The following is a 24,182-nucleotide window of genomic DNA, read 5'->3' as shown; positions in this document are numbered from 1 at the left end:
GGACAATTCCAAACCAAAACCTCTGAAAATGGAAAGGAGATGATTTAAGCCACTCCCACCTAACAGACCCGCAAAGCCAACTTCAACTTCCGTCATGGATCAGCCTGATTCCAAACAACATCTGGGCGATTCATAGTTAAATGTCTGAACATCTGCGAGGTCAAAATTCTAGCTAATGAGTCGATAATTGCTGAAACTAGGCGATGCAGACATGGTAGTTTGCCAAATGACTCTCTCTACTTTTATGCATGTAGAAATTTCCCATAATAAAAAATGCGCTGTTTTTATTTTAAGAGTCTGGCTAAATCCCAGGAAAGGAAAGATAAAACTTTGAAACATTAGAATCACATTTCAGCATCCTGTGTCCAGCTCCTCCCTGCGGGATGTGCTATTGCGTTTACTGCAGGGACGTTGTGGAGAACATTGTGTGCACATCACCGCGTCCCCGTACATGAAGTCCCACTCCAGAAATTCATTTCACGTCCGAGTGCCAGGAAAAGCTCTGCCTGCCCTAAGGGACTGACGTGTCTTCTGCTGTGGACAATATGAATCACATAACGGAGCATATTCCCCTCTGAACAGTCCAGTTATCTTGAAGAGAAGGCTCCACCATTCCTAGGCCAAAGGAAGGCGTGGCTACCTCTCCGCTTGCCCAGCATGCCAGGGTCATGAGCAGGGCACAGCCAGCCCAGGCCACAGCTGGTAGAGAATTCCTGCTTACAGAGCCTACGCGGAAACATTCGGAAGACCTCTCTAAACTAGGAGTCCACACACGGCAGGGTCAAGAAGTAGAGCCTGTTTCCTAACGTCGCAAAGCTCTGGAATCGTTTTGCTCCCAGTTAACGGAGCGGCAATTGTCCGTGAAGATGATCCCCCCAGTAAGGGCTTTCTGTAGCCCCCTGACAGAGTGCTTATACTGCTCTACGAGGACTTCAGGGAAGGAAGGCAATGAATCCTGTCTAACTCATGAAACAATGAAGCATTAGTCAGATTCTAACCTGACCTGTCCCATCATGCCAACTGCATTGACCTTGAATCTGTGGAGATGGAGGCCACAGAAGCCTCATCCTCGTCTTTCTAAGCCAAGAGCTTATTCTTCCAGCTCTAGGGACCACAGCAGGTGGTCATTCAGGTCTGAAATTACATAGTTGACAAACACTAAAACCTTGATAAAAAGCAGTGACCATAGTGCACATTTTTATTTCCTTAAACACAGGTGGCCTGTAACTAAAGGGTCAGAAGATCAGTCCTGCAAGTTCTCTTAGACACGTAGAATTCAGCCTTTGACTAAGTCCAGATTTAGTATTTCAAGAGACAGAAAGGATTATTTTAACATAAAACTTAAGAGACTATCTGGGAATTCTATTTATGATGTAAAAGTCCTCATAAATGCCTTTTCCTGAGCCCAGGCCACACAGGAACACCTGGAGCCCAGCCACAGAGACAAAATGTTGCCTCTTGTTGGGAACACAGTGAGCCATCTCAAAGGAAAGCTCATTATGAATTACATTTTTAAGATTCTTGTCCATTGGCTGGGTTTCCCTGTTCTATTATTCACATTTAATTTAAACAACATACTCTCATTGCTTATAGCTCATAATCTTATTTTCCCATTAGTCTTAGATATGCTATTGCTCTTCTATTTGGGTTCATTCATTTCAAATGTAGTAGCTCATTTTTTTCAAGTAAGCTTAGAAACAGGCAGATCGTCTAAACATTGAATGCAAGACGCAACATTCAAGAATTCCTAGAAATCGTTTCTTTGGCTTAAACATTAAATTCTAAATGATAGAAACAATAATGAATGGACAGCCATACTCTTTCCTTCCAAAAGACTTTGTAGTTTACTGGATTGCTCAAGGGTGAAGAAAGTAAATGTCTTTCAGGAAATTTTATAAAAACTTTCTTTCTAAAATTGGATGTATGGATTGGAGGAATGAAGATGTTCACAAGCAGTTTCCAACCTCATCCATGCAACTTAACAACTTATGTGTTCTCAGCACTCTGAGCGTGGCTGGAATTAGGCATAAGATTTCCATGCAATCAGCCTCAATCTCCAGTTCACTCACATTTCTGTATTTATTTGCTGCAACATCCTAATCCACTAACAAAAGTAATATTTGACTTTAAAAAAAAATGGATGTTGGGCTTCCCTGGTGGCGCAGTGGTTGAGAGTCCACCTGCCGATGCAGGGGACACGGGTTCGTGCCCCGGTCCGGGAAGATCCCACATGCCGCGGAGCGGCTGGGCCCGTGAGCCATGGCCGCTGGGCCTGCGCGTCCGGAGCCTGTGCTCCGCAACGGGAGAGGCCACAACAGTGAGAGGCCCACGTACCGCAAAAAAAAAAAAAAAAAAAAAAAAAAAAAACAAAAGGATGTCACTAAAAACTCATCTTTTATTGCACTTCCCTGAAAAAAAATTAGCCTGATCCCACAAGTAAATGATATACCATTCTACTTTCTTATTTTAAAAATCAATTTAGCCTTCTAGTTATTTCCTTTGCTACATCAAAAGAAAATGATAAAGAAAAAGCTTTAATGAAATGGACATTTTGATGTATAAATTATTGATGAGAAGGATTCTTTGAAGAATAGAGATCCTTCCCAACGTCTTCTTCAAGTTCCCTCAGAAGGAAAACTCACTACGAATTATATTTTGAAATGTAAAGCTAAGATGATAAACCACTGATAGCTTTCTCCAAAGATGGAAAGCCAGTGGGGACATGGCAGGGGTCAAAACCATCATTTACTGAAGAAAGCCCCCGCCATATGCCAAGTACCGCGTAAGGATTCACTTAATCCTCCCAACGGTCTTGCAAGATCGGTATGATTTTTCTATTTCACCAATGAGGGAAGAGATTGGAGAATTTAGGCAGTTTGCTCAATGTCACACTGCTAGTCAGAGGCAGAGGGAGGCAGATTTGGTATCACTGTAAAGACATTTTTACAATTTAACATATTGAGAAATGCGAGAAATTAAATTACAGAGAACGAGGGGCAGAGTTCAAATGACATTCTGAGAAAGGGGATGAGGGCAGCGTTTATGCACCGAGTGGGAATCTGAAGGGGCTGACCTCCAAAGGCCTCTTCCGCTCTTAGATCTGATGGACCTGGGTTTCAGTCCCAAATAAGCCATAAATCCCCACTGTCCTCCACCAAGTGATTCCATGCCACACTGAGGTGCTAACAACCTCCTAGTGGGTTTCTTTCCTGTTCTCCCTATTAGGTTGCCAGGGGTACGATAACAAAGTATCGAATACCACAGGCTGGGTGACTTAAACAACAGAAATTTGGGGCTTCCCTGGTGGCAGAGTGGTTGAGAGTCCGCCTGCTGATGCAGGGGACACGGGTTCGTGCCCCGGTCTGGGAAGATCCCACATGCCGCAGAGCGGCTGGGCCCGTGAGCCATGGCCGCTGAGCCTGCGTGTCCGGAGGCTGTGCTCCGCAACGGAAGTGGCCACCGCAGTGAGAGGCATGCGTACCGCCGAAAAAAAAAAAAAAGTGAACCCAGGAAATCTGATTCCAGGATCTCCCCTTTATGTAAAAGAAACTACGGTCAAAGTGAACCACGGACGACCATGTAGCTTAGTAAGAAAAAAATACTACATTGCCTGTTGAGATCCTATTCCTAGCTCTTCCATCTCTTTGACCTTGGGCAAGAAATTTACATTATTTATGACTTTGTTTCCTATTGGACCTCAGGTAATAATAGGAGAAAATGAAAGGAGATGTGCTATAACCAGAGATTCTTTTATTTATGTTGTTGGCTTTAAAATTTTAACTGTTGTAAGATCTACAATGATACAACAGATATTCAAGAACACCTATCCAATAACAAAGGAGTTCAGCACAGTCACTTACAGATAAAATGACTGCATCAGTGACACAGGAGGACTAAGTGGTTGACTGGTCCCTCTTCCCAGTTCCTGTTTGAGTCAGGTGATGAAAATCAGCAAATCAAATCACAAGCTAGATTCAGGGACCAGGATATATAAGTGGAGATTAGAAATTAGGCTTGGGTAAGATCATCAAAACCCTCAACCTCTTTTTTCCCATTCAGATTGCACTGGCCCTTTACAAATCCTGGAGACAGGGAAGGTGAGGTGCTCAAATGGATGTGGAGACCAGGCAGGAGGTGCACTTGCACCTACCTGGCCAGGTAAAAGGTACAGCACCTGATCCCTATAGAGAACCCCCAGCTTCCTGCCCTGACTGTTCAAACATTCTGATGGCTCTGGGTCTATCCATAGATCATTCCTGAGTGACAGTTTTTGTTCTTCTGGGGATAACCCATAGAGTTCTCAAGACCTCTGTCACCATGTGACACTCTAGACCCCAAAATGGGGAGACAAACCTGAAGAACTCCACCTCATGGACACTCATTCAATGGCTTCTCTCCCAGAACATCTGTCTCGTGTGTGGCTTCTCTTTCTTCTTTCTTCCCTCCATCTTCCATCCATCCCCAAAGGGGATGGAACCCCTTTGGGCTCCGTCACATACATGGTCTATTACATTCACGGGCCACGGCTAACCCGACATGCAACCCCAGTTCCTATCTTTAGCCAGTACGTGAGCCTTCCTCTGCACATTTATAACTTTAACCTATGTTTACTTTCCTCTTGGACCTAGAATTCTCCTTTGCCTTGGTCTTCAGATCTATTTTCCTCTTAATAGGTTATTTTACAGTTTACGTACTTTTGTGGATAGTCACAAAGCCAACCCAAAGAGAGAGACTGCAAATAGACAAAAAAGTAAACCACAGCAGAGTTGCTATAAAGGATCAGTTCAGCCTTCCTTATGGAGGGTGAATGCAATTCTTCAGCCCCTTGCTCTCCTACTGAAATGAGAATATACACATGAATCAAGATTCCTCTTCTTATTGTTATTGGTATCATAGCCTAAATTCCAAGAGGTCTGTCTTGATTATATGATCCCTGACACCACACCGTGGCATTTAACTAAAACTATCTCTTCAGTATTGAATGGGAAAAAACTCTCTTTCCATCTTATTGCGAATGATTTCCTTTATATAGAGTCCCTGATCTGAGGGATGTTTTTCTTTATTGAATTTACACTCACACAAATTGAAGTAACACCAGCAGATGTGGGAAGGTCCTATCATTCATTTTAATTAAATCTTATCTCACTAAATGTTTGCTGCTTTCATGATTTTAACACTGAACAAAAGGCAGGTTATATCTAAGAGATGTGTTTCTCCAGGATAATTGGAAAAGAATCATTCTAACAACTTCCAAAAGAAACTCAGCAAACGATCTAGCTCAGGGATGGCAAAAGAATTAGCTAAGTTCACAGGCAAGGTGAATCTTGCTTGCTTTCAAACAGTTTTTATTAATCTATAATATTCTCAAGAAGCGATTTCTTTTAGGTGATAATTTAATCCTCCAATTCTGAATCAGAGAAAATCTGCATACAAATTTTTAATGTAAGGACACTAACGCTGCTCATATCATCCTTCCAACAATTTCTTGGTTAGTATATTATATTTGAACCATTTTGATGCTTGAAGTTTCTTTTCTAATTCATTTATGACTCAGCATAGGATATCAGGTTTAGGTTCTTTATTGGAAAAAGAAAGGTATCGCATGCTTAATTCCCTAGAGCCTCAGGACTGCCGTCATCAGAGGGTGGTAATGAAATGTCCATGTCACAGAAAATCCTTGGGCTAAGCACAGATTCATGTAAGTGCTGGAAAGAACCTTAATCTCACTTCCTGGTTCATGTGCACAGGCTTGATGAAGGCTGGTACACCTAGCAGTGCTGTCATACAGGACAGTGCCCAGTGGAGAAGCCAATCTCAAATAATTTTCTCTAATTATAATTTTTAAATGCTTGTGTTGGAAAGGAAAACAATTCCATGAGCTAGCCCGAATTCCTGCCTTCTCTGAGAGCGGCATATATGGGCGTTAGCTACAGAATGGGGCTCAAGGTCATTTATGGCATCGGATGAGCACTTCTAAGCTTCTCAGACTCCTCTAAAATAAAACTAGTTTTGTTTATTTGGCATAACATCTGTCTCAGAAGTATGGCTCAAATGCCACCAGCCTCCCCTGTTTCTAAACGTAGGAAGAATTGAAAACCAAACACAAGACTCTGATTTGCTGACAAATCTCACCTCCCCAAACCCAGGTCCCCCTCAGACCCAACACCTCCAGCTGGATTCTAGAATTACCTACTCTTCTCTCTCCTACTAAAATCAGCCCCTGACTAAGCTAAGTTATTCCAGTTTTAATGACAGATAATACCTTAATGTGATACCATTTCAGGGACATTTGCATTTAAACAGGAAATCATGCCTTTATTACAAGGAATTAAGCTCACACACCAGGATTCCGGCCATCCCCGCCAGGCTGGTGTGTCAAGGAAATTTGGGATGAAGGGACCTCCCTAGATATCCTTGAATCTTACACTAAGTCTACACTCCTAGCCCACCGTATTCTGTCCACCAGAATAGGCAACTAAATTGTACCAATGTCTAGCTATACTTTTATTTTTTAAAGTATTTTTTTAAAATTTCAGTTCAGAAGTTAAAAACCCTCATAAATTAAAAAAAAAAAAAGTATCTCCTACTACTACTGCTGCTGGTAACTATGGTTTCGCTCTTTTTTAGAAGACCCTCTTCCCAGGGTTCCTCTTGGGCAACAATTATACACTCATGAGTATTTCTGGCTAAAATTGGTATTTGCCAACAAATTTGTTTTTTAACCGCAAAATTAAAAATACATTTAGCTAAGCAGTGCTTGGAAACAATGGGTAAGAAGTAAAACAAACAGCTGATTGCCCATTTCTGTGGCCAACTGCACCCCTCTTGTCACAGCACAGATCTTAAAGACAAAATAAAACAGAAAACACTAGTATGTAGAGCATATGCTGGTGACTTGGATTCAAAAACTCAAGTATCAACTTTCTCCCAACAATTATCCTTTAAAATGAGAACACTGAGAAGGAAATTAAACGTGAGTCTAGCCCCAAATGATTACCGCTGAAGTCAGTTAAAATCTGTTGTATAGGCCAGAAGCATCCCTGGGTAGTTCAAAAGAGGATGAGGGGAAGCAGAGACGTCCAAGGATAACAGGGTTGAAATGCCAAGTGCAACAAGGGCCACAGGAAGGTGGCTCTCGATGGGGGCAACAGATGCCACTTTTATGGTCTGTGTACCATGTCACCTTTTATTTACGAAGCACTTTACAAAATGCTTGCACATATAGGATCCCATGTTAAATTCCATTAGGATTTTCTCCAGCACCTCTACAGGCCTGTACTCCCAAGGTCTCCCATGCGCCACGGCCCTGTGATATGGACATTTCATGTTTCCCATTATCGGACAGGGATACTGAGGCTCTAGGGAATTAAGTGATGTCATTTCAGTAAATGCCAGAGTCAGAGCTTGACTCCTGAACTGCCCCGTGTCCACTGGCCTCCACCGGGCCACAAAGCCTCCCACTTCATCAGAATGGTCTCTACAGATGCAGAAGCCCACACTGACATCGCCTGGACCGAGGACAGACACCATGTGCTCTCTTTAAGCACACAGATATGTGGTGCAGCCTTGAATTCTCTCTCCAGCTAGACAATAAAAGTAAGCCTCCACAGGCTTCTCAATGATCTAAACAAAACTAAAATGCTGGTACCTTTGGAAGCACTACAAAATTGTAAAACTTCAACCCTTACTAAAATTAAGTCATCCCAAGAGCCTCAATATCCCCACGCAAAAATTCCAGCGAGGAAAATGTCATGTCACAGGACATGATGAATGGAAGATCCTTTCCACCAGGAAACAGCAGTGGAACTGATGTCTCATGAGCATCTGGTGAATTTCAGCCAAGCTAAATGGAAGGCGGTATTTTTGATTAATTTGCAAAATGAATTGTTCTTGTGATAAAAATGGAAGAATAATATTATACTAATCTAAATAAGGAAGTTGCTAAAATAAATTCGAATGTATTATTTATTTTAGCAACTTGAAATAGCCCTCAGGCAAAAGTCAAATTAGGGTGCTGCGTCTGATTTTAGGCATCGCAATAGGATATCTTTTTTTCTTATCCCCCAAATCTTCCATGTGTGGAGAAATCCTTAAAATAGAAGATCAGACTTTGGTTTAAAAATCAATGAAAACAATTCAAGCTAAAAGAAGGGTGACCAGATTCCAGTACAAGTTCGCACAGTCTGTGACCCTGGCCTGTGGAGCAGCCTTCCTTAACCTAATCCAAGTCCTAACTAACCCCACGCATCTTCCATTCCAGACCCCTACAAAACTTCTGCAGCAGACTGTCCTTTCATCACTTCAGCAGGTGCTTTCATGGTATATAACCCATTCCTTTAATATGTTAGTTTCCACTAACCATTAATGCCTCTTGCATCAATGTTTAATTTTCTTGACTTTTAGGACTTTGTTCAATTCTCTGCTACTGACACCACTTGATGGTGATCACCTGATATACTTTGCTTGCCAGCACTGAAACATATACTAAAACAAACTGAGACCAGATAATAACGAAGAAAAGAATAGAGGTAAAATGTAACGAAGAAAGCATATAAAGAAATGGAAAAGGTTAATAGGAAAGACAAACCAAGATCACACCAGCGAATCTGGGAAAACACTTATTGAATTATAATGCGGAGATAGAAGGAAGGGAGAAAAGCGAAATGTTTTAACTTTTTCTACAGCTATAGACCTAAACACGTGCATGATTATTTTGAGAAAATATAAATAATATTGTATAAGCTGCTGTGGGTATTTCTGTTCATGTGCTTCGTGTTCCCCAGTCTCCTGCCAAAGCGTTGTGACCCTGTGAAAGCAAGATGTGTAAATGACAGCTCTGATGTCCTGCATAATAATGACCTTTGAATTCTGAACAGCTCTGGAACTGTCCACATTTGCCAGGGCCTCTGCTGACTCCTGGAAGATGATCACACTAGCATCCTCTGCACCTCTCCCTCCACACTGGAGCCCTAAATGTCCCTGCACATAACACACAGTCACCTCTGTCTGAGGTTAAGACACAGCTCAAATCTTCTGCCCAGAACCGTGTGGAAACCAACCACAGGCAGAGAGAAGACTGCCGATTGCATGCGCAGCGATGACGCCAAGGGGACTGCAGTCAACTTGTTCTGCGTCTCCATACAGAGCAGCTGTTGTATTCCAGGGAGAGCTCTCTCATTCCCTTCCAAGCCAGTTTCTCCATCCTCTATTGACTTGGAAATAGCCTGTTTGTAACTGCAGAATTATCACTGATCTAGAAATTCTCCTCCAGTGTGAACCTGGAAGGGACACAGGCTTGTGGCTCAATTAAATGCTATCTTAGCCTCCAAAAGTCCATATGTGAAAGGAAGTTGAGCACAGAATGAGTTCCCCATTGCTGATGAGTAAAAGACACACAGGTTTGGGCCAGGTTTCTTGGGACTATTCTTGGAGTACAAGGAAAAGGCAGTCTGAGGGAAGAAAGCCATACGATGGCTCATGACAGTCTGACAGGTGCTGGGGTAATGCCTGTCCTACCCCTTCCCCATGGAGATGGTGGGCTCCTGGTCAGTTTCCAGTCGAGGCAAGATTAGGGTACAGTCTTCTCTGAATCTGCTTTATCTCACATTCCCTAGAAATAAACCAAGCTTCTAAATGGTTTTCATGCCAATGATAAGCTGGGATTGAGCAGATATGCCAGCACTGACCTGGCCTAGACCGGTATTCAAGGTGGCCCAGGCAAGCAGAATCACTTGCCTCCAATCTAGAGGCAGAACAATCCGGAATCCCCAGGGGCCATTGCTCCTGAACTCGGCCACATGATGTCTGCAATTATTCCTTCTGCTGTAACCAAGACTGTGCCTCTTATAATCTCCTGCACAAAGGGATATAACTGGAATTTGGCTTTGATGGGAAAAATCAAAAATGTATTTCAAAGACGTAAAGCACGTAATACGATTTTTTTAAAAAAACTCTATTGACAGCATTAGTTATTAGGAAAATGCAAATCAAAAACACAGTGAGCTACCACTTCCCACACACTAGGATGGCAAGGATTAATTTTTAAAAAACCCCAGAAAATAGCAAGTGTTGGTGAGTATGTGGAAAACTTTAAGCCCTCGTGTATCGCTGGTAAGAATGTAAAGGGGCTTGGCCACTGCGGAAAATAGTTTGGCGGTTCCTCCAAAAGTTAAACACAGGATTACCATATGACCCAACAATTCCACTCCTTAGATAAACACCCCAAAGAACTGAAAACAGGTACTCAGATAAATCCCTGTACATGCGCGTTCACAGCGGCACCAATCACAACAGCCAAAAGCCAGGAGCGTTCCAGATGTCCATCAATGGTAGATGGATAAATAAACTGTGGTATATCCGTACAATGTAATATTACGCAGTCATAAAAGGGAATGAAGTACTGATACATGCTACAACATGGACGAACTGGAAAACATGATGCTCAGGGAAAGAAGCCACAAACAGTCACATGTTGTATGATTCCATTTATATGAAATCTAGAACAGGTAAATCCGTAGAGAGAAAATGCAGATTGCCAGGGAGTGGGGGAAGGGATGGAGAGCGACCGCTTAATGAGGGCAGCGTTCCTTTCGGGGTGACAAAAATGTTCTGGAACTAGATTAAAGTCCTGGTTGCAAAAACACTGTGAAGGTACTGAATGCCACTCAACTGCTCACGTTAAAATGGTTAATTTTATATTATATGAATTTCACATCAATTAAATAAAACCTTGTTTTAAAACCTCTGTCAAGCCTGCACCTGACATCACTTGACTCACTTTTCTGAAGCCCTCCACACCTCTCCTGATTCCATCTCCTCCAGGACCTTCACCCATTAATTACACCCCACCTACCTACTCTCACATCTGTCCGTTTCTTGCCTTCAGCCTATGCCAGTTCAATGCATCCACCACTCTGTAAGCAAAAACTCTTCTTTGGACCCAATTTCCCACTGAGGATACCATCCCACTCTCTCCCCTGCCATTCAATGCCAAGCTTGTCAAAAAGGCAAGGCTCCGGGCTTCCCTGGTGGCGCAGTGGTTGAGAGTCCGCCTGCTGATGCGGGGGACGCGGGTTCGTGCCCCGGTCCGGGAAGATCCCACATGCCGCGGAGCGGCTGGGCCTGTGAGCCATGGCCGCTGAGCCTGCGCGTCCGGGGCCTGTGCTCTGCAACGGGAGAGGCCACAACAGTGAGAGGCTCGCGTACCGCAAAAAAAAAAAAAAAAAAAAAGGCAAGGCTCGCCGCTTCTCCAAGCTCTTCCTTGCTCCCTGTTACCCAGCCGCCCCACCCCCCGACCATCACTGTCCTCCCAACCGCAAGGATCCAGGCGTGAATTCTGCAGCTTCTCCTCTCCAGGCGAGCAGGTCAATCTTCAGAAAGACAATTGCTCCATTTCCTTGATCCCCTTTACTATCTGTAAAGCTTGCCACAGTGTTTAACAGGAAGGTTGGTTTCAGCCGCTTTAGAAGATTTCTGTTATTTTAATTAGCCAGCTTTCACTTTATGCTTTTAACAGGATTTTAGGGACTGTTCAATTGGTTTTGGATGTGGCTCTTTGCCGGCTGCTGGCAGAGAAGGAAGAAGAGAGAAGGAGGGAAGAGAAGAGCCTCTGCCTTGGGGACCCGGGGGACAGTGGGCTGCTGATCCCAGGGTGGGCATTGGGGGGAGGGACGTCAAGGAGCAGACGAAGATGGAGAACTCGTCAAACTGGCTCTGAGCCAACTGAACCAGTGTTGTCACAAGAAGCCATCTCCACAGAGGAGGGACAAAAGTTACAAAGTGCTTTTCAAGGGCAAAGAGAAAAAACAGAATTGTCCCAAACTAAACTGGAGTGTTCAGAAAAATAAGTTAAAAGTGCAAAAAGCAGGGCTTCCCTGGTGGCACAGTGGTTGAGAGTCCGCCTGCCGATGCAGGGGACACGGGTTCGTGCCCCGGTCCGGGAGGATCCCACATGCCGCGGAGCGGCTGGGCCTGTGAGCTGTGCCCGCTGAGCCTGCGCGTCCGGAGCCTGTGCTCCGCAATGGGAGAGGCCACAACAGTGAAAGGCCCGTGTACCGCAAAAAAAAAAAAAAAAAAAAAAGTGCAGAAAGCCAATAAGGAGGTCCAGAGAAAAAAGTTAGCGGGAAAGCTTGGACCAGACAAGGATTCTCAAACTGTGGCTTCCAGACCTCAGGAGAAGGGGCCCGAGACCCTATCAGGGGGTTGCCAACTAAAACTTGTCACTCACCATCTGGCACTAGAAGGATGGAGTCACTAACCACTGCTGCCACTGACCTTCAACACACTCTGAGAGGAGTTTGGGATGGAGACCAGGAAGGAGGCACTCGGTGCTCTGGGAAGAACTGGCACAACAAGCCTTCATAGTTAGATATTTTCAGGGGAAGATTCTATGAGCCCAATTTTTCTCTAGAAAAGCACTAAAATCATTAACGGAGACATGTGGTCCTCGTGAGTAGCATCAACCTTCTGCCAAAATGTGTTCTTGATTGCACGGGTCCCCCTTCCCCAAAATCACATATTTACTGACCTCTCCCCTACCTCTTCGGAGCACTTCCTCAGAGCTCTCTGAGAGGCTGTCTCCCAGGCCACAGTCCTCATTTTGCCCCCAGTAAAACTTAACTCACAACTCTCACGTTGTGCATTTTTTTTTCAGTCGACAGAGTTCACAAGGTCAAAACTATCTCATAATAATAGGAAAACACAGTGTGCCTTTTTCACTACTGATACCTCCCCACATGTCAAAGCCGTGTCTTTGCAGCAATGAACGATCTCTGAATCTTCAGCATCTTCAGGCATTTTGCAGGGAGAGGGGGGAAAAAGCCAGTCTCACTTAGAATGTCCTGGATGAGGCAATCAAAATTAAAATTTGATGAAACCTCAACGGGGAATGCACGTCTTTTTTTTAACATTCCCTGTCATGAAATGGGAGGTCTGCAAGCAGCACGCCTGCTGCCCAGCAGCTGCCTCGAGAAACACACTCATGGGATTGTTAGAGCCATGACCTAACTATCTCGTTTTTCATGGAAAACCTTTTATCCTTGAAACAATGACTAACAGACAAAGTACTGTTATTCAGACTTGGCCCTCTGGCAGATATTTCCTCTCCAGTGAACACAGCGAGCCTGTCCCTTTAAGGAAAACAACCAATAGTTTTTGGTATCAGAGATAAAATTTGAACTTTTAAGGAAAAATTAGAATTTTGGAAAACATTTATCTTCCATTATAAGCTTGACAGATTACCAATTCTTAAAGACTCTTCTGATGAGATTGGTGGCGATATCAATCACGGATGTGATTTCTTGTTATTGTATTATGAAATGTGTCAATATTTAGAAGCTCTGTATAACTCCAATATTTTCCAAATGACCAATGTGTGATGTTATAAAAATCACTCATGGTTAGAAGATCCAAAGAGCAAGACATACCAATGGATTTTAATGTGACAGACAGCAAGAGCATTAATATGGTCCACATCCCACATACAATTAACCTCTAAGAATCTGTCACTTGTCTAATTTTGAAGTATTTTCAAGAAAAATATCCACAGGGTTTCCCTGGTGGCACAGTGGTTAAGAATCCGCCTGCCAATGGAGGCGACAAAGGTTCGAGCCCTGGTCAGGGAAGATCTCACATGCTGCGGAGCAACTAAGCCTGTGCGCCACAACTACTGAGCCCATGTGCCTAGAGCCCGTGCTCCGCAACAAAAGAAGCCACCGCACTGAGAAGCCCACGCACCGCAATGAAGAGTAGCCCCCGCTCGCCGCAACTAGAGAGAGCCCGCGTACAGCAACGAAGACCCAATGCAGCCAAAAAACTAAATAAAATAAATAAATTTATTTTTTAAAAAAGAAAAATATCCACAATTATCTGAAAAGGCTATTAAAACACTTCTCCTTTTTCCAACTAAACATCTGTGTGAGACTGAATTTTCTTCCTCTAGTTCAACCAAAACAACACATTGCAATAGACTGAATGTAAAAGCAAATGGAAAAATCCAGCTTTTTTCTTCTTTTAAGCCAGATGTTAAAGAGATTTGTAAAAGCAATGCCTCGCTTCTCACTAAATTTTTTTGCTTTGGAAAACGGTTACTTTTCATTAAACAGGGTTATTTTTGTTAACATGTGACGGGTCTATTAATTAAATGAAATAATAAATATTTTAATTCCTCAGTTTTAACTTAATGCAGTAAATGTCAACAGAAACAGCCCAATAAACAAAAGCTGTTTGGGTTCCTCAGTAACTTCTAAGAATGGAAAGGAGTGCCGAGACCAAAAAGTCAGAAAACCACTGGGTGAGTTTGGGACATAAAACTACAAACATTGCATCCAGTGGACAAATCCTCAAGTGAGTCTGTGACTCGGCAGGTAGAAAAATGGGCCAAGATCTAAAGAAAAAGGACAAGGGAGACCAGTGGGGAGCTATTTTGGGCCAGGAGGGCCAGGAGATTTCAAATAATACCATGTCGAAACCCCTAATGCTGCGCGCCATTAAGACACGTTAGTAACATACACCCAGAGCTCTCTGGTGTCTCTGTCTGGTTTGGGAAAAATTATGCTGCACTAACCCCTAACACATGACTTTCACTCCCAACCACCTAACACTCCACAACTGGGAAGGATAAACTGCAGAGCCATTCACCAACCCCACTCACTGATTCTTGAAACGCAAGAGGATGTCGCAGAAGGAATGGGGCAAACACCAGAATCAAACCGAAGCTCTAATTTCCTCGACTTCAGGGAAACAGATGAGTCCATTTATACTTTAAAGCCATACTAAGAACATGGTGGGGAACATTCAAAGGGTTTTTTCCTCCTCAAAGTCTGAAAGCAGTACCAAATTGCTGCAGATGGTCACTGGCTAGATATTTAATTAGAGGCTGAGGAAGTCGATAATGTTTCAGAGGAGATTTGGGCATCAGGGGAAGGTCAAGTTCAGTGATTTCCAAAGCCAGTTTTCTGACTTTTGACATCAAGAGAGCAGAGACCCTGGTGGTTTTCCTCGCCCTGTTTTGCTGGGGTGAAGCTCCGTGCCTGACACTTAGAGGTGCTCACAGAACATTGGATGAGGGATGGAAATGGGGAGAAATAAATGACTCTCCAAGATGGTAAGTGGAATGAACTTGTTTTTTGTGAGCAAGTGTGGCTGACAGTTTTCAGATCCCTAAAGAACGTGGTGTGCAGCCCCACCAGACGCCAGCGGCAAAGCCGCTTAGCTGCGTTATTCCCAGGGGCTTCCACTCAGCTCACTGACTTGTGGACTGAAAACTAGGACAAAAGGATAAGCATCTCAGGGAGAGGAAAGACAAGGAAAGCAAGCTCACCAAGTTCCAAAGAGATGGTTTTCTCCTCTCTGGAATAAAAGTCTAGTCAGAACCTTATTTCTGTATTCTAAAAGCTAGCCATTAAAATCTGAGAATAATAGTTACCTGTCTCCAATACAGAGTTATAGAATGAGTATCTCTCCTCTTTGTAAAGACTGAGCGTGTAAAGAACAGATTGTAAAATCAGGGGCTGCAAAAACAGTCCTGTAACTTTTCTGTCTTCCAACTGGAACTTTATAAGTCCTGGGGATGTAATGTACAGCATGGTGACTATAGTTAACAGTACTGTGTTTTATATCTCCAAGTTCTGAGACAGTAGACCTTTAAAGTTCTCATCACAAGAAAAAAAATTGTAACTATATGGTGATGGATGGTAACTAAACTTATTATGGTTTCACAATATATACATATATCGGATCATTTTGTTGTATACCTGAAACTAATGCAATCTTATGTCAATTACATCTCTGTAAACCTGGAGGTGGGGGGTTGTAATCTAAAAGAACAGGTTTGGGGCTACTTGTAAAAGGCTGCCTGCCACACCTGTAGGGATTTTCTCTTTCCCTGCGTTCCTCATCTCACCCATACCGGGATTTTCTCAAACTTTGCTCTAGAATAAGAGTCCCAGAGAGCTTACTCCCCTATTGTATTTTATGCCAAAGAAAACCATGGGACCCAGGTTGCTGAATCTTCTAAGTCTCTTTGGAAGGTCTTGAGTGACCTCTAATGTCTTGGTTGATTTCCACGGCATTTCACAAGGTTAGCAGCATCTCATCTCAGCCTCCACCCCCAGACCCACTGTCCCAGATCTGCACTTTTAACAAGATTCCCACATGTGCACATTAAACTTGGAGAAGTGCTGAACCAACAGGTCACGAGGTCAAATCATCTTAACCCGATGATGCCTGATTCTTCCCTGCGGTAAACGGTAAAACTTTACGTGAAGATGCTAAACAGGCACCAAGACTCACACTGAAATGCTGAAGGTCCCGCTAGAGGCCACACTGCCCAGCAGGGGGAGCCCTGGAGCAAAAGTCCAGAAATCTCCCTTCATTCTCCTGCCTCTACTATGAATTAGCTGTTGGGCTTTGGGCACGGAGCTTAAATCTCCCTTAGACCTCGGTTTCCTGGCGTTTAAAACAAAATAGGTGAAGAGGCCTCTAAAATCACCCTCCACTCTAAATGTTATGACCCTAGAAACGTCACCAGTGATACAATCCTCACCCTAACATATTTGGAATGCCACCAGCCAATAAAGCCTCTACAACTGTCTGTCAGCATGGGGAGATACATTTCAACCTTCTGGGAAATACTGATGCCAAACAGAAACTTGACAAGACATCTATCTTTTGGGACATAATTCACAATTTTTTTAATAATTTATAATAAGTGACTCAAAATGTTGTCATGTATTTGTGGCAGGCAAAGATATGATCATCCTTCGGTCTGTGACATAAAAGGCAGCAATGGCTCTTTAATTACATTAGCACCAAGAATTATAATTTAGACACAAGTCCATGAAATTCTAGACAAGCTGATCCTTGACCACTGAAACAGCAACAACTGGGCTGAACTTTTTTTTTTTTTCTGTTTGCCCATTTCCAAGTTTTAGATAATTTTTCTTTTTCTTTTTTTAACATCTTTATTGGAGTATAATTGCTTTACAATGGTGTGTTAGTTTCTGCTTTATAACAAAGTGAATCAGCTATATGTATACATATATCCCCATATCCCCTCCCTCTTGTGTCTCCCTCCCACCCTCCCTATCCCACCCCTCTAGGTGGTCACAAAGCACCGAGCTGATCTCCCTGTGCTATGTGGCTGCTTCCCACTAGCTATCTGTTTTACATTTGGTAATGTATACATGTCCATGCCTCTCTCTTGCTTTGTCCCAGCTTACCCTTCCCCCTCCCCGTGTCCTCAAGTCCATTCTCTACGTCTGTGTCTTTATTCCTGTCCTGCCGCTAGTGAACTTACTTTTATGATCTCTGTATTTAGTCTGTTTCCAATATTTATTATTCTATTTTTATTACCCATAAAAGTATTTTCTCTCTCAAAGGCCCACAAAGTGGTTCCTGCAAGTATAATCTGTGGGAGAAATCACCCATCTTTTATTAGCAAATAAATGGATCTCAAGACACCTTGATTTTGGCATTCAGCCTCTATACTCTGGCTCAGATGCTTATAATGAGCGTTGTCCATAAGCTATTTGTTCAGTCAAGAGAAGGGTCCCCCCCTTCCCTTAGAAGAATAAATTAGCCTTTTTTTCTGTCACGTCACTAACCACTCGCTCATCAAGTATTTTCCCATCCACTAGTGTGCTACTCTGACCCTCTCTTGCTGTGTTTTGTTTCCTACTTAAAGGAGAAATTCCTCTCCAGTGCTGGCAGAACCGTGGGGGACCTAACCCCACTATATACCAAACAGAACTTTTAAAAGCAACTCCACACTCTGTCAGCTGCTATTTTAGTGCTCAAAAGGATACAGTGAATGCCTTTCCTTTGATGCTTTGATGGGCTTTCTCATCTATGCTGTCACCCCATTTCTTTCTCACAACCCTACCAGGTCTCAGGCCCTTTTCAAGGTCTCATGAGGGCCTTTTTATTCACACTGATGATGGTAGAAGAATTAGCTCTCAGAGAAGTGATGGACGAAAGAATATGACATCTATTTCTGCCCCCCCGGCACGTTGCTACTTCCTAACCTAAAGAGGAGTTCGCCAATGGTTTCAAACCAAGAAAAGAATGGCATCAAAGATTCCATTTGTTCAAATTATTCTGACCTATTTTTTTTTAAATGATAGGGAAAGGATTGGCAATACTGCTTAAAATGCGCCTAAGGGGTTCCAGCAACAGTCTGGATCACACAATCTGTGAGAAGGCCTTAGATCAGAAAATATAATCTGATTCATGAGTTTATAAAACAAATACACCACGTCCTTTTCATGTTCCCATATTTACCAAACATATAACCCAAATTACATATCTAACTGAAAACCTAGAGAACTGGTTTCCCATCACATCTTTGTTCTTTTATTTCTTCTGTTTGTTTAGTTCATAGGCAGTTTTTGAGCATCTCCCATGCAGAAAGCACCTTGCTAGTTGTTAGAATGGATACCAAGGGGACCAGATGTGACTCCTAATGTCAAGGAACTCACCATCTGAGACGTCCCTGGGAAACTCCCAATGATCCCACGTCTGAGCTGGATGTTTCTCTGGGCTCCCAGAACACACCTACAAGACTCTCCCAAAGCACACATTCCCACTGCTCTAATCCATGATTTACTGTCCAGCTCCCAGCTCCTGAACCTCCCAGCTCCTTCCCAAAGGGCATGTCTTATATGAGCAAACGTGCATCCCCCAGAGCCTAGGGCAGTACCAAGCCCATGACAAGCAGTGACTCTGCCCGGGAAGTGGCATGTGAACTAAAGTGAACACAAGTAATAACGTGTGTATGAAATAGAAGCATAAACCAAATGCCATGTGTCTCATAAGAAAAATAAAATGTACAGGGCTTGAGAGGAGGGAGTTTGCACTGGGGGATGAGGGACAGCTTCCAGAAGCAAAAAGATTTTGAGCTGAGCCTGAAATATATTTGGGCAGGTGGAAGGGCAGGGGGCAGAGGGCAGCTGAGCATTCCAGATGGAGGAAACAGCATGAGCAAAACCAGGGAGATGCGAGAGAGGAATCGGGACGGGGAGGGCGGGACGTGCAGGGGTTAAGAGAGGGGCCGAGGCTGGAAGGTGACCAGGCGCCCAACTCACGGCTGGCTCGTTGCTCTGCTCTGTGAGTCAGAGCTGAAGTAAACAAACCTCAGAAACGGGAATTCACTGGGAGCCCTGCCAAAGGGGCAAGAGCTTTTGAAAAAGGGAAAAAGATGGAGAGGCATGCTGATAGGAGACAGACAGGCTCCTGGAAGGACAGTGGCCCTTACCTAGACCACATGGGGTGTGGAGCAAGGACAGCAGGTGTTATCAAGCAACAGATAAAGCAACCGGTTCAGGCCAATGACTTATTTCTAAACCCAACCTAACCGGAAACACTCATCTGTAGGAAGACCAGGACTTCCTAGGGCTTGAGTCTTTGCCTTCCAAGAGGAGGGAGGGAGGTCACAGAAGGTCAGGAATCTCCGGAAGTCAACACTCCAGCGCTCTGCTCATGCACGGGCCCACACCTCAAGACAGAACTAAGCCACCAGCTCTAGAAGGGATTAAGAATGGCTCCTTGCCATGAGGCCGGCTCAATTCTTTCTCAAAACAAAGTCTGAGTAGTCAGCTCTAGTTTCCCATCTAAACAGCCTAAGGATGATGGATTCAGAAGGCAAGCACTAGACAGGTTTCTAAGGAATCTTCTAACAATGGAGGCCTGACCCCATTCACCTATCAATACAGACCAGGGCCAACGAATAGGAAAGCTTTGTGATATGGACTGAACCATTATATCACTTAACAGCATTTATCTTTTTGACTGGCTTCGCATGACCTTGAAATTATTAACAATGAAATCTTGGAATACAAATATGGTGCATATTTGCTCTAGGGAATCAGCAAGAATAGGAAGACGGTAAGCATGGCTCTTGAGACCTCTATTTCCAGAATTATGATCCACTGTCAACTTTTGCATCAGACTTGCCTGGCTGCCCAACAAAAGGCATCATGATCTGAGTGGTGGGCCTGGAATAGGACTTTTGTCAAGGGCCTCAGGTAAATCTTAGGCAAAGTAAAATTTAAAACCAATCCTTTAACTTTGTTGGGCAAAAGGTGCAATTGGGTAGAAAGGGAGCAACAATGAATCAGAGAAAAAAAGTGGAGAGAATCTTGTGACGGTTAATTTTATGTGTCGACTTGGATGGGCCACGGTGTCTAGGTAACTGATCAAACATTATTCTGGATGTTTCTGTGAGGGTATGTTTGGATGAGATTTACATTTAAACCGGTGGATTTAGAGTAAAGCAGATTGCCCTCCACAATAAGGGTGGGCCTCGTCCAATCAGTTGAGGTCTGAATGGAACAAAAGGCTGACCTCCCCCAGCAAGAGGAATTCTGCCTTCAGACTTCTCCTGCAACATCAGCTCTTCCTGGTTCACCAGCAGACTGTCTCTGTACTAGAACTGCAACTCTTTCCTGAGTCTCCAGCCCAGCAGCCTCCCTCATCAGATTTTGGATTCCCCAAGACGCCATAATGGTAGAGCCACAATGAACCAATTCCTCAAAATAAATCTCCTTAATTGATTGATTTATATATATATATGTGTGTGTGTGTGTGTGTGTGTGTGTGTGTGGGCATGTACACATATATAATAAACATTAAAATTACATACATAAATTTTAAATCTATATATATACATAGATATCATATATATACATAGATATCATATATATACATAGAGAGGGAGAGACAGAGATATATCCTCTTGGTTCTATTTCTCTGGAGAACCCTGATTAATACACATCTCATGCTCTTGAGAGACAGGGTCATGGAACCCAAATGGATCTAACGAAGGCTGAAGGCCCACACCAGCAAAGAGCCCTGACAGTCACCTATAAGGTAATTAAGGAATCATTAAAATAGGCAGCAGCCAACCTTGGTGACAAAGTTCAAGAAGAAGTAGTGGTCAACAGTCAAATTTTTTTTCATAAAGAGAAGATAAGAATCAACCCTTGTAACAAAAGCAGTTTTCAAATACTACAGTGTTACAGTAAACTTTTTTTTTTTTTTTTTTTTTTTGGCGGTATGCGGGCCTCTCACTGTTGTGGCCTCTCCCGTTGCGGAGCACAGGCTCTGGACGCGCAGGCTCAGCGGCCATGGCTCACAGGCCCAGCCGCTCCGCGGCGTGTGGGATCCTCCCGGACCGGGGCACGAACCCGTGTCCCCTGCATCGGCAGGCGGACTCTCGACCACTGCGCCACCAGGGAAGCCCTATAGTAAACATTTTAAAAGACCTTCCCAGGTTGGTGGGATATCTAAGAACAGCAAGCAGAAGCTTTATCACAAACCACCCATCACTCAAAACTGTGAAATATCCTCCAGCCAAAGCACATCTAACAAAAGAGAAATGAGTCCCATTACAAAATGAGAGTAGCGTGGAAGTAACAGAATTGCTTTTATCTTGATGAATGATCTAACAAAAGATATAAAAATGATGAGAAACAATAAAATTAAACCACCAAATACAGTTCTTTTCGTTTGGTACGACAGATTCTTGCATTAGGTGGAAGGCTGGGCTACGTAACTCCTAATTTTGAGAAACAGTAAAAAGAAACTTGAGAACAACAATCTTTTATTGCTAGCAACAGCGTAAGCTGCTACAACAGCCAAAACAACAATCACAGAAAACCACGGGACTCGAGTGGACACAGAAGAGATGCCCCGCCTTCCCATTCCCACTGCTGCCGTGGCTCTTCAACCCCCCAGCGTCTTTTGGGGAACAGTGAGACTGGCCTCCAGATGTTTCTCATCAAGATAACAATGTGGTAGGTCTGTAAATGGACATGGTAATTCCGGCCTGATCATTTGCTTAGAGTCACCAGGGGTTATTATCATGTCTCAGACAGGATGACTGGCCACAGTTTCCTTAAATTCACTGAAGGTAAATGCAGGCTTTGACAGAATCAACAACAGCAGAGTTCTATACTTTAGAAGCACCTGGTGTGGAACTGGGAGGTAGGGGCAGGGGGCAGAGGGGTTATCTCGGGAAGGGGCACTCAGGAGCTGGTACCCATAACGGAGCTGTGCTGATATTAGCATGGATTCCAAGGCTTTTGAGTCATTTTCTCACAAAAAAACAAAGCACTCTGGCAACGTTTGCCAAGTTACATGCCAGGTGCTCAATACTGCTACTGCCTTTGCAACGAGTCCATTCTAAGCCACCAGGCAGAGCCTCTTAGCTAGAGCTTTCACACAGATGAGACTCCCGGGCAGGCTGCACGCCACCAACACGCATGTGTTAAGATAACAGGGTGACTGCTTTTCGGATGAAAAGTTTCCCCGGAAGCGTCATCCATTAAAGAGAAAGTGTACAAGGTGTCTCAACCACTGTGTCAGCCCGAGATTCTAAAGACAGCCCTCGGTCCCTCGTTGAAGACGTTTCTCTGTCACCAATATGATCTTTTCAAGGGCTAATGGGGCCGCAGAATTGTTCACCGGGAATATTAAGAATGAATTTGGGCAAGACCCGTGTGCCTCCGCTTTGCAGCCTCACTTGGAGGGTCTGACCTCTTCCACCTCGAGCAGTTGCATTCCTCAGCCTCTCAGGTTCACCTCTTCTAGAACCTCCTTATCAGATAAGCTCCCCACTCCTTCCATCTGACATAGCTTGAATCTCCTAATCAGATAAGTTCGCCACTGCTTCCACGTTTTTGTACCCCTCCCTAGCCTTGATGGTCATAGAAGAACACTCAATACCCTTTACTTTGTTTATTTTTGCATAGAAGGAGTTGATAAATAAAGCTTCCCCTCAGGACAGAAACGAGGCAAGCCCAAGTTGGCCGAGACAGAAGAAAACGGGACCTACAGGGCAGGCTCGGCTTGTGAAAGAAATCTCACGCTTCACCTCCTGGCTTCGCGCCAGTCACTCTCCCTTCCCCCAGGGATCTGGCTGTGGCTTTGGTTTACCCTCGTGCCCCTTTTCAAAGATTTATCAAAAATTATTATCCCTGCTACTTTCTTGGGTTCCTAACCACATTCTGCCTCCTACAGGGGACATCTTACGAGAAAATGGTATATTTAAGCCCCTGCAATGTTACATCGAAGACATAGGTTTCCCAAGACAACATGAGCAGTACTCGAAAGTGTCTTCAACAGCCCTTTAGTCCATTAGCCCCAGACCTCTCACGTCTAAGTTCACACCACTGTTACTGCACGTGCTGACATTACCACAAGGAGGTGTCACCAAAGAAAATTTACCTGTGTTACCCTTCACATTGGTCTAAAATAAACCATGCTCTTTGGGGATTTGGGGAACCCACTTTCATGTAGCATGAACCTCAATATAAATCTGTGTAGAACTGGGGAGAGGGGAATGGAGAAAAAGATGCAGGAGTTGGACGTAGCAAGTGGTGAGACAGATGGGAGTCCCTTAATGGAACAGGGCCCCTGGTAAGGTGCAGAGTCTCCCTGTCTCACCCTGATCGGGTGGAGCCTGGACTCCACCTGCCGAGATTGTTCTAAGGGAGCCCTATAGTGACGGAGACTAGCTTCCGGGATGGCTGGTCCTTTCCTGGTCTGACTCTTGGTCCCCGTCACTTGGGACATGTCCTCAGCCCCTGTCCCCTGCCCACGTGACCTCAGCTGCTAAAAAGAAGAGGGGACGGGGCTCAGGTCTTCCAGAGTTGATGGCGCTGGTCCATGAAGGCCAAACACAGTGAGTCAGCCTTCTAGCCCCTACCTCCTCCCCGTTCCTCCTCTTACTTTTCCTTTACTTCTGTAACTCTGCTGTCGGCCCTGGAGACGTGCAAAGTCTAAGGAGGGAATTGGGTCGCAAATGGGAAGGAGATGACTCTGTCTTAGCTTTTCTTTCTTCTGCTTCTCAATTCTGCTACCAGATATGATAATACTTCTCACAAAATCCTTACGTGATACCAAAATGAGGAGGTCCAGCACTGCACAACTTTTTTAGTACTTCGTTTAAAAATTATATGGAAATTTATATATCTGTATGTTGCATACAAATAATTAAAACCAGAAATTCGGGGAGACTTTCAGCAAATGCACTTGCTCTCTCCTCCTTCCTCCTTTATATATATATATATACACACATACACACACACATATGTATATGTATATGTGTGTGTGTATATGTGTGTGTGTAGGTGTGTGTATATGTGTGTGTATATGTGTCTGTGTACGTATATATGTGTGTGTAT

The 24,182-nt window shown here is 43.8% G+C and overlaps 1 protein-coding gene across 1 annotated transcript in view; it reads right to left on the bottom strand.

Moving 5' to 3' along the window:
* Positions 1–24,182, bottom strand: part of DNER (delta/notch like EGF repeat containing) — a 324,909-nt gene that overhangs the window by 131,174 nt on the left and 169,553 nt on the right. The window lies entirely within an intron of this gene.

This window comes from Delphinus delphis, chromosome 7 (assembly GCF_949987515.2).
Source record: "Delphinus delphis chromosome 7, mDelDel1.2, whole genome shotgun sequence".
Lineage (NCBI taxonomy): Eukaryota > Metazoa > Chordata > Mammalia > Artiodactyla > Delphinidae > Delphinus > Delphinus delphis.
The sequence above is the reverse complement of the archived record's forward strand: the minus strand, read 5'-3'. Positions and strand labels throughout refer to the sequence as shown.